Source organism: Arachis hypogaea, chromosome 15 (assembly GCF_003086295.3).
Source record: "Arachis hypogaea cultivar Tifrunner chromosome 15, arahy.Tifrunner.gnm2.J5K5, whole genome shotgun sequence".
Classification (NCBI taxonomy): domain Eukaryota; kingdom Viridiplantae; phylum Streptophyta; class Magnoliopsida; order Fabales; family Fabaceae; genus Arachis; species Arachis hypogaea.
Genome location: NC_092050.1, coordinates 72,547,761 through 72,563,678, shown reverse-complemented (window position 1 = coordinate 72,563,678; position 15,918 = coordinate 72,547,761).

Sequence of the window (15,918 nt, the reverse complement as noted above, 5' to 3'; positions counted from 1 at the left end):
CTTGGGTGGTCCATAAGTGATCTTAAGGGCATTAGCCCAGCAAGATGCATGCACAAAATCCTATTGGAGGATGATGCTAAGCCAGTGGTTCAACCACAGAGGCGGCTAAATCCAACCATGAAGGAGGTGGTGCAGAAAGAGGTCACTAAGTTACTAGAGGCTGGAATTATTTATCCTATTTCTGATAGCCCCTAAGTGAGCCTTGTCCACGTTGTCCCCAAGAAGGGAGGCATGACAGTGGTTCATAATGAAAAGAATGAACTGGTTCCTACAAGAACAGTTACAGGGTGGCGTATGTGTATTGACTACAGAAGGCTCAATACAGCCACCAGAAAGGATCATTTTCCTTTACCATTCATAGACCAGATGCTAGAGAGACTAACAGGTCATGAATACTACTATTTTTTGGATGGCTATTCAGGTTACAACCAAATTACAGTAGATCCTCAGGACCAAGAGAAAACAGCTTTCACATGTCATTCTGGAGTATTTGCCTACAGAAGGATGCCCTTTGGTCTATGCAATGCACCTGCAACCTTTCAGAGGTGCATGCTCTCTATCTTCTCTAATATGGTAGAGAAATTTCTAGAAGTCTTCATGGATGAATTTTCAGTATTTGGAGACTCATTCAGCTCCTGTCTTGACCATTTAGCACTTGTTCTGAAAAGATGCCAAGAGACCAACCTAGTTTTAAACTGGAAAAAATGTCACTTTATGGTGACTGAAGGAATTGTCCTTGGGCATAAAATTTCAAACAAGGGAATAGAGGTGGATCAAGCTAAAGTAGAAGTAATTGAAAATTACCACCACCTGCCAATGTTAAGGCAATCAGAAGCTTTCTAGGGCATGCAAGATTCTATAGGAGGTTTATAAAAGGTTTTTCAAATATTGTAAAATCTCTGAGCAATCTGCTAGCTGCTGACACGCCATTTGTGTTTGACACAGAGTGTCTGCAGACGTTTGAGACCCTGAAAGCTAAGCTGGTCACAGCACCAGTCATCTCTGCACCAGACTAGACATTACCATTCGAACTAATATGTGATGCCAGTGACCATGCCATCGGTGCAGTGTTGGGACAGAGGCATAGCAAGCTTCTGTACATCATTTACTATGCTAGCCGTGTTTTAAATGATGCACAGAAGAATTACACAACTATAGAAAAAGAGTTACTTGCAGTGGTTTATGCCATTGACAAGTTTAGATCCTATTTAGTAGGTTCAAAAGTGATTGTATATACTGACCATGCTGCTCTTAAATACCTACTCACAAAGCAGGATTCAAAACCCAGGCTCATAAGATAGGTGTTACTTCTGCAAGAGTTTGATATAGAAATAAGAGACAGAAAAGGGACAGAGAACCAGGTAGCTGATCACCTGTCCCGGATAGAACCAGTAGCAGGGGCGTCCTTCCTTCCTACTGAGATATCTGAGACCTTTCCTGATGAGCAACTCTTCACCATTCAGGAAGCACCATGGTTCGCAGACATTGCAAATTATAAAGCTATGAGGTTCATACCCAAAGAGTACAGCAGGGTGCAGACGAAAAAACTAATTTCTGATGCAAAGTACTACTTATGGGATGAACCATATCTCTTTAAGAGATGTGCAGACGGAATGATCCGCAGATGCATACCTAGAGAGGAGGCACAGAAGATCTTATGGCATTGCCATGGATCATAGTATGGAGGATATTTCGGAGGTGAGCGAACAGCCACTAAAGTCCTCTAATGTGGGTTCTACTAGCCTACCCTCCACAGAGATGCCCGAAAGTTTGTGCGTAACTATGACAGTTGCCAAAGAGCTAGCAATATGCCTCATGGTTATGCTATGCCTCAACAAAGGATCTTAGAGATTGAGTTGTTTGATGTATGGGGTATTGACTTCATGGGTCCTTTCCCACCATCATACTCAAACACTTACATTCTGGTGGCAGTAGACTACGTATCTAAATAGGTAGAAGCAATTGCCACACCCACTAATGATACTAAGACCGTGCTGAAGTTCCTCCAGAAACATATCTTCAGTAGATTTGGCATTCCCAGAGTACTAATCAGTGACGGAGGCACTCATTTCTGCAATAAACAGCTATACTCTGCTATGGTCCGATATGGAATTAGCCACAAAGTAACAACTCCATATCACCCACAGACAAATGGGCAGGATGAAGTCTCTAATAGAGAACTAAAAAGAATCCTGGAACAGACTGTAATTGCCCGTAGAAAGGATTGGGCAAAAAGCTTGGATGATGCTCTGTGGGCATACAGAACAGCATTCAAGACTCCTATAGGAACCTCTCCATACCAGCTTGTGTATGGCAAGGCCTGTCATCTGCCCGTGGAACTGGAACATAAGGCCTACTGGGCAACCAGATTCCTAAACCTGGATGCTAAGTTAGCTGGAGAGAAAAGATTGCTCCAGCTGAATGAGCTAGAGGAATTCAGACTCAATGCTTTTGAAAATGCAAAAATTTATAAGGAAAAAGCAAAAAGGTGGCATGACAAGAAGCTGTCATCTAGATTCTTTGAACCAGGACAGAAGGTTCTGCTCTTTAACTCTAGGTTCAGACTATTCCCCGGGAAATTGAAATCCCGGTGGAGGGGACCATATGTGATTACAAGTGTGTCACCATATGGAGATGTTGAGCTTCAGGATATTGACTCTGAAAAAAAGTTCATTGTTAATGAACAGAGAATCAAACACTATCTTGAAAGCAATTTTGAGCAAGAATGCTCAAAACTGAGACTAGAATAAAACTCAGTCAAGGTCCAGCTAAAGACAATAAAGAAGCACTTGTTGGGAGGCAACCCAATTTTATTATATCTATTTATTTTCTATTGTTATTTTATGTTTTCTGTAGGTTGATGATCATGTGAAGTCACAAAAACAAATGAAAAAGTAAAAACAGAATGAAAAATAGTATTAAAAACAGCACACCCTGGAGGAGAAGCTTACTGGCATTTAAACGCCAGTAAGGCGCACAGAGCTGGCATTTAATGCCAGAAAGGGGCACAGAATTGGCGTTTAACGCCAGAAATGGGCACAAAGCTGGCGTTTAAATGCCAGAAAGGGGAGAAAAGCTGGCATTAAATGCCAGAAATGGGCGGCAACCTGGCGTTTAATGCCAGGATTGGCAAGCAAGAGGCATTTACACGCCAATATGGTGCAGGGATGAGAAATCTTTGACACCTCAGGATCTGTAGACCCCACAGGATCCCCACCTACCTCATCTCTCTCTCTACTTCACACCTTCCCATAACACCCTTCCCCAAATACTCTTCTCCATCACCTCTTAACCACTCACACATCTCCATCTCCTCTATTTTCTTTCTCTTCTCCTCCCTTCTTTCTTCTTTTGCTCGAGGACGAGCAAACCTTCTAAGTTTGGTGTGGAAAAAGCATTGCTTTTTGTGTTTTCATAACCATTTATGACACCTAAGGCCGGAGAAACCTCTAGAAAGAGGAAAGGGAAGGCAAAAGCTTCCACATCCGAGTTATGGGAGATGGAGAGATTCATCTCAAAAGCCCATCACTAAGAAAAGAATGGAGCAAACAAGAGAGCCCACTCGTGGACCTCAACAAGAGCATTCCACTATCCTCCATGAAATTAGAGAGGACCAAAAGGCCATGAAAGAGAAGCAACAAAGGCAAGGAAGAGACATAGAGGAGCTAAAGTACATCATAAGATCTTCAAGAGGAAGAACAAGCCGCCATCACTAAGGTGGACCCGTTCTTTAGTTTTCTTGCACTTATTTTTCTGTTTTTCGATTTCTATGCTTGATGTTCTATCTATGTTTGTGTCTTTACTACATGATCATTAGTATCTTAGTGTCTATGACTTAAAGCTATGAATGTCCTATGAATCCATCACCTTTCTTAAAATGAAAAATGTTTTCTGAAAAAGAAAAAGAAGTAGGTGAATTTCAAATTTTAAAACAGTTTAATTATTTTGATGTGGTGGCAATGCTTTTTATCTTTCTGAATGAATGCTTGAACAATGCATATTTTTGAATTCGTTGTTTTTGAATGTTAAAATTGTTGGCTCTTGAAAGAATAATGGAAAAGGATAAATGTTATTGATAATCTGAAAAATCATAAAAATGATTCTTGAAGCAAGAAAAAGCAGTGAATACAAAGCTTGCGAAAAAAAAGAAAGAGAAAAAAAAAAGAAAAAGAAAGAAAAAGAAAAAGCAATCAGAAAAATCCAATAGCCCTTTAAACCAAAAGGCAAGGGTAAAATAAAAGGATCCAAGGTTTTGAGCATCAGTGGATAGGAGGGCCTACAGGAATAAAATCCTGGCCTAAGCGGCTAAACCAAGTTGTCCCTAACCATGTGCTTGTGGCGTGAAGGTGTCAAGTGAGAAGCTTGAGACTGAGCGGTTAAAGTCGTGGTCCAAAGCAAAAAGAGTGTGCTTAAGAGCTCTGGACACCTCTAATTGGGGACTCTAGCAAAGCTGAGTCACAATCTGAAAAGGTTCACCCAGTTATGTGTCTGTGGCATTTATGTATCCGGTGGTAATACTGGGAAACAAAATGCTTAGGGTCACGGCCAAGACTCATAAAGTAGCTGTGTTCAAGAATCAACATACTGAACTAGGAGAATCAATAACACTATCTGAATTCTGAATTCCTACAGATGCCAATCATTCTGAACTTCAAAGGACAAAGTGAGATGCCAAAACTGTTCAGAAGCAAAAAGCTAATAGCCCCGCTCATCTAATTAAGACTGATCTTCATAGATGTTTTTGGAATTCATTGTATAACTATATTCTATTCTTTTTATCCTACTTTGTTTTTAGTTGCTTGGGGACAAGCAACAATTTAAGTTTGGTGTTGTGATGAGCGGATAATTTATACGCTTTTTGGCATTATTTTTAGTATGTTTTTAGTATATTTTAGTTAGTTTTTATTATGTTTTTATTCAAAAATCACATTTCTGGACTTTACTATGAGTTTGTGTGTTTTTCTGTGATTTCAGGTATTTTCTGGCTGAAATTGAGGGACCTGAGCAAAAATCTGATTCAGAGGCTGAAAAAGGACTACAAATGGTGTTGGATTTTGACCTCCCTGTACTCAAAGTGGATTTTCTGAAGCTACAGAAGCCCAATTGGTGCGCTTTTAATTTCGATGGAAAGTAGACATCATGAGATTTCCAGCAATATATAATAGTTCATACTTTTCCTGAGATTTGATGGTTCAAACTGACGTTCCAAGTCAGCATAGAAATTTTGGCGTCAAAACGCCAGAACAGGCATGAAAGCTGGAGTTAAACGCCCAAACTGGCACAAAAGCTGGCGTTTAACTCCAAGAAAGGTCTCTACACGTGAAAGCTTCAATGCGCAGCCCAAGCACACACCAAGTGGGCCCCGGAAGTGGATTTTTACACTAACTATTCTAGCTTACTCATTTTCTGTAACCCTAGGTCACTAGTTTATTATAAAAACTACGTTTAATGATTCATCTGGGACCTCATGACACTCTACACAGTTCATATTATATCTTCTACGGCATGAGTCTCTAAACCCCATGGTTGGGAGTGAGGAGCTCTGCTGTGTTTTGACGAATTAATGCAATTACTACTGTTTTCCATTTAATCACGCTTGCTTCCATTCTAAGATATTCACTCGTACTTCAACTTGATGAATGTGATGATCTGTGACACTCATCACCATTCTCAACCTATGAACGCGTGCCTGACAACCACCTCCGTTATACCTTAGACTGAGTGCTTATCTCTTAGCCTCTTGGTTCAGATCAGAGTCTTCGTGGTATAAGCTAGAATCAATTGGCAGCATTCTTGAGATCCGGAATGTCTAAACCTTGTATGTGGTATTCTAAGTAGGATTTGGGATAGGATGACTGTGACGAGCTTCAAACTCACAAGTGCTGGGCGTAGTGACAGACGCAAAAGGATCAATGGATCCTATTCCAGCATGAGTGAGAACCGACAGATGATTAGCCGTGTGGTGACAGCGCATTTGGACCATTTTCACTGAGAGGACGGATGGTAGCCATTGACAACGGTGATCCACCAACATACAGCTTGCCATGGAAGGAACCTTGCGTGTATGAAGAAGAAGACAGTAGGAAAGCAGAAATTCAGAAGACAGAGCATCTCCAAAACCTCAACCTGTTCTCCACTACTGCATAACCAGTATTTATTTCATGTTCTTTACTTTTTACAATTAAATCTAAGAATTATTGATATCCTAACTAAGAGTTACAAGATAACCATAGATTGCTTCAAACTGACAATCTCCGTGGGATCGACCCTTACTCACGTAAGGTATTACTTGGACGACCCAGTGCACTTGCTGGTTAGTTGTGCGGAATTGCAAAGGTGTGATTGTGATTTCGTGCACCACACAAGATGGGTAAAATATATATCACTTTTAAGAATAGTGTGCGAACTTGCACTATCCGTAAGGCAAATATCTTCAAAATATGTCCTTGCCATTTTTCTTCAAAGACAAATGATAATAATAAAATGAGTAGAAGTACATGCACAGTAAAATTATTCATATGAATACTTAACAAATACATACATATATCAAACTATTCCATCATTGATCAAATAGCCAATATTTTCTTCAGAATCCTTAAAGAAATTAGATACATCATAATGAGTGGTGGAATTTTCATCATTTGAAACAAAATTTGTTTCATTTCCTTTGTCATCCTTTTTCAAGGATGCTTGATAAAGATCAACTAGGTGCCTTGGGGTACGACAGGTACGTGACCAATGGCCCTTTCCACCATAACGGAAGCATTTATCCTCAATTGATATATTTTTGCCCATTGTTTCTTTCTTTATCCCACTTCTGGAGAGATCTTTTCTTGTGAACATAATTTCTTTTCCTTCCATAATTTTTCTTGTTATCAAAATCTTGCTATTTACCTCTTCTGGGGTTATAATTTGCTACATTTGCTTCAGGAAATGGGGCGGCGCTAGTTGGGCGCACTTCATGATTTCTTAGGAGCAACTTATTGTTGCGTTCAGCAACAAGAAAGTAAGAAATTAGCTCAAAAAAATTTTTAAATCCTTTTTCTCGATACTGCTACTGCAATAGCACATTCGAGGCATGGAAGGTCGAAAAAGTTTTCTCTAACATATTGGGCTTGAGGAAGTATCACCGTCTTTTGATGATTGTACCTTTTTTCAAGGTCTTTCCACAGATCTGCAGGATCTTTTAATGTGGGATATTCATTTTTCAATCATACGTCGAGATGACGACGAAGGAAAAATATGGCTTTGGCTTTATCCTTCTGGGATGTATTATTTTCAGCATCAATGGTATCTCCAAGATCCATTGAATCAAGATGGATTTCAGCATCTATATCCATGATAAATAATTATTTCCAAATATATCAAAAGCATTATATTCAAGATGAAAGAGTTTCGACATAATAAAAATTTGTTACCTGGAGTCTTCCTAAAATTTGATCAGAGTCTCGTGCTAATAACGTGTTGTAAAATAAATAAAAGATATACTAAATATGAAATAAAGATGTGTAAATAGAAGACTCTAATATTAATATAATTATCTCAATAGAAATTATTTATAAGTAATAACAAAAGAAAGAGAGAGAGAAACTATTCATAGAGAATAAAGAGAGAGAATGATGTTTTTAGTAATATAAGGGGAGAGAGAGAATTTTATTATTGTTGTAATTGTGTGTTGTACGTAAGGCTATGAAGCCTTATTTATAGCTGTACAAATTCAACCTTCATTAAAGGTTGGTCTTAAATCTCTCTCTTGAAAACATCAGCCGCCCAATATCATTAATGGGCATCCACCTCATGCCTTATCACAACCCCAAGAATACTTTTTGTTAGATAACATACATCCATACATACAATAAAACTTTTTGCAGAATTACTATGATAGGATACGCTAGATAAAATCATTACAGTGAACTGAACGGCAGTAGCTCGGTGTGGTTTCGGCTACGGCAACTCGCGATAACTCCTAGCATAAACAGCCTCAGCACAACTCTCATGGTAAAGGTGAACTTTAATGAATAAGGAAGCTAAAGACGGGTTAGCGATTACCAAACGACATCGGCTTCAGTGGTGGTTTCCGGCGGCCGCAGCAACAGCGTGGAGCTCCAGCGGCAGAGGCTCGGCCACAAACTTATGCAGCGGCATATCTGGTGGCGACGGCTCCTCAACGGCGACACACTCCATGGTGGCAGCTCCCTTGCGGCGCGTCTCTCTCCCTCTCGCGAATGGCGATGGCGTCTGACAGCGGGGAGGACGAACGGCGACGGGGACTTCTCCTCCTCGCACGACTCTCTCTCCATTTCTGGTCTACCTCGCGACGGTGATGGGTCGGGAAGGACAGATCGGCGGTGATGGGTCAGACCCGCGCCTCCTCTTCCCGCGGCTGAGCTCTCTCACGCTCGTTCTTCCTCTCTCTTCCCTCTACCCTGAACAGTGCCGATGGCGCCCTTCTTTCTCGGCGACAAGGACGACGGCTATAAGCCCGTGACCCTCTCACTCACGAGCCATCCCTCTTCGTTGGCATTGGTGGCAGCAGCGGGATGGATTCGATGGCAGGGCATGGTGGCGCGACGGCGAGGCGTGGTGGCGACGCCCTTCCTCACTTCGGATCTCCCTTCCCTGTTTCCCCCTTCTCCCTTTCTTTCTTTTACTTTGCAGCTACTGCTGCTGTGTTGTTAGGTTTGTTGCTTGTTGCTGGGCATTGGGGGGAAACGAGTAACTAGGTGAGGGTGTCAGGGTTAGGGTTTTCCCAATTTGGGAATTAAAGTTTTTGTAAAATTAGGTTTAAGGGTAGTTTTATAATTTCAAATAAAAGTAGGGATAATGTAGTAATTAAAAATAAATTTTAATCAAACAATGATAATGTATAAAAATACTATTTGTTCATCAATTTCAGAAATTATTTTCAATAAAATGTTCAAATCTGATAATTAGAAATAATATAATTAAATTCTTTATTTTCCCAAAACAGCAGTATTAATATTTTAAAATATTAATTATTTAGTCCGAATCATATAAAATTCTTATTATGTCATAACTACCAACTTTATAATTTAATTATAGAAAATAATTCAATAATTGTAAAATTGGATAATAATCTTAATTTATTTCAAATTCAATTAATCGAAACTTGCTTTAATTATCTTTAATAAAGAAATTTATGAAATTAAAGCTACAAAAATATTGAATTTGAAATTAGCTCATGATAGCCCTTTTTCAAAAGTTCTGGGTCTTACATTCTACCCACCTTATAAAAATTTTCCTCCTCAAAAATTGATACAGAACGAAAGAAATTTCATAATAGTTCACTCTTGAACACATTTAAGGAAGAAGGAAAAATATCTCAACATATAAACATATATACGGTTTTCAAATACTTGGATCGTCGTATGCATAAAGATACAAAGGTAGGAGTGCGATTGCAAAGCAAATGTTACAAGATAGACTCAATGCAAAAGATGACATGGTTCAAACATGTGATAGTAAAGCAAGGCATCGAAGGCTATAAAACAGGATGGGGTTAAAATGACATGTTTAACATCCACACACTAATCTCATATCAACCTCAAAGCTTCAACTTTCTAACTCCATCAATCACGTAACAACCCCACAACCGGCCACAAGTCTAACACCCGCAAACTCTTTCACAAGGAACAAAACTACCACAACTCCTCATAACGTTACACACCTACCGCTTCACCTTCCATATATACATATCACGTCTTAAAGAACTAACGCATCACATTACTACGTCTACAGGTCATACGTGACATCAAAATAATTCTCGAGTCTACTCAGAGGATACAGGATTTTAGAAGGGAGAGACCAATGTCAAAGATAATACCCAGAGATTTGAAAGAATGTATACAATTCCAGGTAAACAAAGATGCTTAAGCAATGAAGTTTGCTAGAAATAAATCAACTGACAACTCCAAAGATAACCCTTGGATCAAAGAAATTAAATAGGATCAATAAGAAGAAAAATCAGCGCATTAGTTTGAAATAAATTCAAACTGAGTCGAAGAAGTATGAGGTTTATACAAAAGAAAATCCAAGGCCAAAGACAAACTTACAAGAGTCGAGTATGGATGAAACTCTTTCGAATGCATTGCTCATGAAAAGTGAAAAACCTTTCAAAAACTATTTCACGTTTTCAAAGGAAAGGGTGCACAACAAACACTTTGAAAAAGGATATCAAAAGTATAAATGTGGCATCCTTTAATATAGTTTCATGTTGAGATAGATTAGGTAGAGATTTAAAACCAAATGAACACCAATTTGGCTAAGAACAAAAATATTTCCCCAAATATTTTAGATAGTTAGGTGCACAGCCTAACCAAAAGTAATCATAAAACTTGGAAGAAAACCAAATGCTGGTTCAAGAATTCTCAAAGTTCATATTCAAAAAAGCGTGTATAAAATTATTGAAAAGACGGAAGAAGAAATTAAACTATATTTAGAAAAGAAAATCCGAGGTAAAAATTTGTTTATAAGTTAGTAAAGGAAATAAGTGGTGCGTTGCAAACAGACAGATTTCCGATAAATATGGAAGCTTTCCAAAACTTCATTTAAAATGGTGCATGCCAACTTCAAAATATCTTTGTCAAAATTTGAAGAATGGTTTCAATTACAATCAAGCAACAGAAAAAATTTAGTTTGGAATTTCCTTCAAAGAGAATTCAAAACTTCTTTAAAAAGTTCAAACAAGACTCTAAAAGTATACTTGAAATCACCATCTCAGAAGGACATTCAAGAAGTTTAGGATGTACTTAAAAAGGAGTCAAACCATACAAGAAAGGATCTTAAATCAAGGGAGTTCAAACAAGGTCCACTAGGCATGAGACATCAAACAAGCTTTCAATTGCTCCAAAAGAATACCAAACGTCATAGGAAAAGACAACTCAATTGCTAGTAATTTTTCAAGAATAAATATTTGACTAAGAACTCTGGTAGAGACAATGAGAGGATAAATGATGCACTAATTTGAAACGAATCAAGCTGACTCACATAAGAAGGATATTCACAAGAGAGGAAAAACCAAGATCAATGATAATGTTCACAAGATGTAAAAGATTAGTTAAAAACAAGGTCAAGTATGACATCCATAGAAACAAAGACTTAAGGAATTAGTCCATGCTAGAAAGGAAATATATGAGCCCACTATTTTCAAAAGAACAACAATTGCATAAGCAATGTATCATGCTAAATTAAATTCAATTAAAAATGAATTAAGCAAAACTTGTCAAACAAAGATCAACCGGAATAAAGGCGAAAATCTTTTCTTTCTAAAATTTTGAAAAATACCTAAGCGCATAATCAAATAAAGATATGCATAAGAACTTTAGTAAGGTTATTTGAAAAATCAAATTGTATTTAGAGTAAGTATAATTCCTTAAACCAGTAGAAGAATAAGTGAGGTATTAGAAATAAATAGTTTTAAAATTGCATAAGAAATTTTCAAAGTTTTATGTAGATGAGTGTATATTGAATCAAAAACGACTTTATAAAAATTCAAAAATTGATTGTAAACATAGCCGAATAAGAGAAAATTATGAATCATAATTTCTTTAAAAAGAGACCCGGAATAAGAACTTAAAAAGGCATGCGACATCAAAACAAGATCAAAATCATATAGAAAAAATACATGAATAGAAAAGAAGGGTTTAAACAGAGAAAGACAGACACACTAAGGATCTCAAACAGGCATATACGATTAGGATCAAACAAGAATGCATATGAATAGAGAAATACGGTTGGAAATCCAAACTACTTTCCAAAAGGGAAGGGCAACAAGGACTTTAAGATAGGCTAGGAAGGAACAAGTTGACTGCATCAGAATTTCAAGACACATACTGAGTAACCTCGAGAAATAGTCTCTAACGTTTCCAAAACCCGCGATTCGCTTTACCCAAAACTTGTATATCATCTATGATAACCCATTAGTGCTTTCATATACATGATTCACTAGTATTAAGCCGGCCAAACTTAATACCAACAAGTATGCAATGCAAGACTAATAGCGTTAATCAATAGACCGTCATGTGCATAAAGCTCTAATTCTCGTCATCCGACAAGACCTAATACATGACAAACGCGCAGAGTATGCAATTGAAGCATAGTCGGTCCATTCCTCAGGCTCTACAGGAAAGACCGCTCTGATACCATAATGTAACACCCTAACTATCAAAATGTTACACTTCCAGCTGCGCCGCTCTGATAGCTCGGGTATTACGACAACTTGTATAATATTTAATACTAAAATATGAGCCTGTTTAGAACCTTAAACCATATAACCACCCCAAGAATACTTTTTGTTAGATAACATACATCCATACATACAATACAACTTACAAAATTCACAAATACATGTATATATATATATATATATATATATATATATATATATATATATATAATTTTACAAGCATCTCTTATCAAAACCTATCCCTCTTACAATACTTGCAAAGTTAAAGGCGAGGGAAACATAAATACTAAAGCAATACAGAATTATCGTCTAACAGAAAAGAAATAAGCTCTTCCGAACTTCGTCGTCCGTAACCTGAAAAGAGAAAAGACCTGTAGGGGAGTGAGAACATCATCCTCGAAAGGGTTCTCACTACAGGGTTGCAGAATTACTATAATAGGATACGCGAGATAAAATCATTACAGTGATTAATAACCGCCTTATGTATCTTTTCAAAAACAAAAGTCTACTATAAAAAAAGGTATCTGAAATCTTTTCTGAAAGAGGAAACTGTTCATTTCTTATAAATTCAAAAGCCTTTCAAAAAGTTCATCTATGCTGAACTAGGTTAGTTTTTCATACTTTTCCAGACTAGAAACATCAACCAAACATGGCATTCGGCCAACCTCATGACCAACCACGGCTCTAGGCCCAAACAACCCAAACAACAACCAATCACCACAGTCCAATAGAGTCTCAATCGCAAACACAAATAGAAAAGTTCAGGCACAAACAAATAGTTACTGCAAGTAGAATAATTAGCAGATAAACACAAGTAATCACAAAGGCAAACCAAGTACATTATGCACACCCAAACAATGTCACATAGATGCATATGATGAATGCCTGTCCTAGTGGCTGATGATATCATCTGTCGGTTATAAAGCCAACCCGACAAGTCCTGGTAGCTAACCATTGGACTGTCCCTCTGTCGTGCATCCCCAACTCGAGTTATTCACAATCATAATCATAATTTACATCCAACACCCTCACTGGTGTATATTCACGAGGGCGAGCTCATTCGGAACTTTCACAGTGTCCGGCCACACTTACGACATAGGGTCAGCAGAGTATCGAGTCTCAACCTAGAGTACATGGTGGCTAGCCACTGCTTCTACCTAGGAAAACTTGTATCTCAGATAATTGGAAGTGCAACAATCACAATATCAATAACTCAGCATTTATGCATTTATTTTTATCCATAAATCAACATTCATCTCAGCCATCCGGCTCATAACATATTCCGCAATCAGCCATAATTCATTATCATACACAGCCATTCCGGCTCATAACAAAATAGCACTTCCACCATCCAAAATCACCAAATTCATAAAATCATCATTCAAGCCATAAATCACTTTTTCTCAATTCACTTCACTTTGAAATCAAAAATCAATTCTATTCAGCCTTGGCTTTAAAGTTCCCATTCCTCAATCATCTCAGGCTCATAAGCCACTTTTACTCAAAGTAGGTTCCCTTTTTAAAAAAAAGCCACCCTCGATATCCTCTTTCCAAAACTTCCAAAACCATGGCAAATTAAAGATCTCTTTCGAAATATTCAAAATCATCCATTCAACAACGGGATTTTATAACAAAAGTTCCTCGGCAGAGTCTCAAGTCTTTAGGGAAGGACAACCTATCTCAATTTCTTAAAAATTCATTGAAATTCTTAAAATCATAGATCCTTGGTTTAAGCAAATAAAAACAGAGTTTATTATAAAACCGGATCATATAAAGTCACAAGTCCCAACCCAATCCAAAGTCAATTCACTTGAAACGGAACCGATTCATTTAAATTAAAACCACTTTTAGGTTCCTCCTTAAAACTAATTCTCTGACTTCTTCCAAAATGTCACAAACGCAATTATTCAATCAAAGTCCAATTTCTTTTAAAATCACTAAAAGCTCCTCTGAACGAAATCTTTAAGTCTAACCAAAAGCAAAAGTCCTTTTTATATGAAAAATCAATATTAGAACATAATACTTTCCTTCAGTGATTCAAATGGTAAAATAATTCATTTCTAAATAAATTGAACTCAAGACATATAGTTTACTTAAATAAATTAAGCTCGAAAACATAAATATTTTCTTAATAAATCAAATAATACAATTTTTCAAACCTTTCTAAATAACTTTTCAAACAAAGTCTAGGATTTTTATAGAAATTTCGGCAGCACCTCCCCAAAAACTTGGACTTTACCACCCAGTTCGGGTCCTAACTAAACCATTCCACAATCCTTTTCAACGGTCTAAATCCAAAATCAGTTCAAAAGCAAGCTAAATCCAATAGTCACCTCATTTTCATATCTCAAGGAAACTATTTCAAAATCAAATCATTATCAACCGATTAAACTCATTTCCAAAACTTTAAAGAACAGTTCAGCAACAATTCATTTATCAAAACCAAACAATAATCAAATCAAAACATATAATCATATTCATCCAAAGTAGCCAAATAATACATAAGACTGGTACAATCACTAAAAGTATATAATTCTCACACCAGTATCCATTTATAAAAATTCCAGATATAAAATAGCTTTTAGAAAAGCCCCTACCTTAATACGCAAAACTATAACCCAAACGCATCACAGGAACCTTCTCTCTCAACCCGAAAACACCGACAACCGCAACCTCAGCTCCAAGCCACTTTCGCAGTAACCACCACAACTCTAATCGTAACATATAATAACTGAGACTCAATCTTATAGCAATTTGCACTACAAACCTTAGCGTGAGATAATAGAACAGTAACTAAAGGGCTTTCAAAACGAAAACGCTTACCAAAACGAAGAAAGAACGGCTGAACTGAATGGCAGTAGCTCCAGTGTGGTTCCGGCGGCGACAACTCGCGATAACTCGTAGCACAGACAGCCTCAGCACAACTCTCATGGTAAAGGTGAACTTTAACGAATAAGGAAGCTGAAGACGGGTTAGCTCTTACCAAACGACACCGGCTTCAATGGCGGTTTCTGGCGGCCGTAGCAGAGGCTTGGAGCTCCAGTAGCAGAGGCACGACCATAAGCTTAGGCAGCGGCAGATCTGACAGCGACGGCTCCTCAACGGTGACACACTCCACGGTGGCAGCTCCCTCGCAGCGCGTCTTTCTCCCTCTCGCGAACGGCGACGCCGTCTGGCAGCGGGGAGAACAAACGGCGACGATGACTTTTCCTCCTCGCACGACTCTCTCTCCATTTCTGGTCTTCCTTGCGACGGTGACAGGTCGGGACGGACGGATCGGCGGTGACGGGTCAGATCCGCGCCTCCTCTTACCGCGGCTGAGCTCTCTCACGCTCGTTCTTCCTCTCTCTTCCCTCTACCCTGAACGGCGCCGATGGCGTCCTTCTTTCTCGGTGACAAGGACGACGGCTACAAGCCCGCGACCCTCTCACTCGCGGCCATCCCTCTTCATCGGCGTTGGTGGCAGCAGCGGGATGGATTCGATGGCAGGGCACGGTGGCGCGGCGGCGAAGCGTGGTGGCGACGCCCTTCCTCCCTCCGGATCTCCCTTCCTTATTTCCCCCTTCTCCCTTTCTTTCTTTTACTTTGCAGCTACTGCTGCTGTGTTGTTAGGTGTGTTGCTTGCTACTGGGCATTGGGGGGAAACGGGTAACTGGGTGAGGGTTTCAGGGTTGGGGTTTTCCCAATTTGGGAATTAGGGTTTTGGTAAAATT